The following is a 1,003-nucleotide window of genomic DNA, read 5'->3' as shown; positions in this document are numbered from 1 at the left end:
TTAACCATTAACCATTTATAACGATTAAAAAAAATGTGATGGTTTAATGCCAAATTTGGTTATTTGATCCTGTTCGTTGAGAGTGGAGGTCGATCAAATAGATCACATTTTCTTAATTAGGACAGTGAGACCGTAGGTCGATAGCGACGGTAGTCAACAGTCGCTTGTCTGCTTTTAGGGTTACGAAATTGGTAATATCAACAGGCAATGGACTGGAATTTCTTTTGATATTTTCAAATTGATGATCTAATTTTCGTATAAATCACCTCCGCGACAACTATTCTTCTCGTGAAGAATTTGCATGCGAAGTCTTTTTGTCTTGCCAGATTATGGTATGTTTATTCTTGTAAGTGACTCACAGCTTATCGTGTGAATATTTCCTTAATTATTGAGATACCGACAGTGATTTGTTTCATACTGATGCCAGTTTTGTTTACTTCATTTGTAAAGCAGCAAGCATGTGCAAGGGAAATTGTAGGAAGTATTTTACTGTTTTTAAGCGGTACCTATGTTGACAAGCCATTTTTCTCAAAGCTGTTCGCCAGACTGTGAGGTTTTGGAATTGTTTATTTATAGAAACACGGTCATGGTATTAGGAAATGATTCTGATAAAAAAAAATCGTCCACTGCAATTCACTAAAATGCCAGGGACTTCATGTTTGTCTGGTAATTGATTTTAGCTACCCCGGTGCAAAGGATGGCCTGTGTATTTTACCCGAAAAGTAGTTTATAAGCATCCTCTTAATTATTCAAGATAAGCCGTCTGGTGAGTCGCGCTAGATTTCCGACGTCTCTTGAGGGTATTAGTGGCCTGTCTAACCTTGTTAGTGAGCCTTTGACCTCATAGTTCGATGTTACTGTGGTGGGTGGCGCGATGAAAAGGCCTCGGTTAGTCCAACGGCGGATCCAAGTCTCGAAAAGCGTCGGTTGCTAAGACATTTGCGGGAGAGCGAGTGAGACACCCAAGGTCTTTTGCCATTGCCTATTATTCTGAGGGACGAAA

The sequence above is a fragment of the Penaeus monodon genome, chromosome 27 (genome assembly GCF_015228065.2).
Source record: "Penaeus monodon isolate SGIC_2016 chromosome 27, NSTDA_Pmon_1, whole genome shotgun sequence".
Lineage (NCBI taxonomy): Eukaryota > Metazoa > Arthropoda > Malacostraca > Decapoda > Penaeidae > Penaeus > Penaeus monodon.
Note: the sequence above shows the minus strand (reverse complement) of the source record.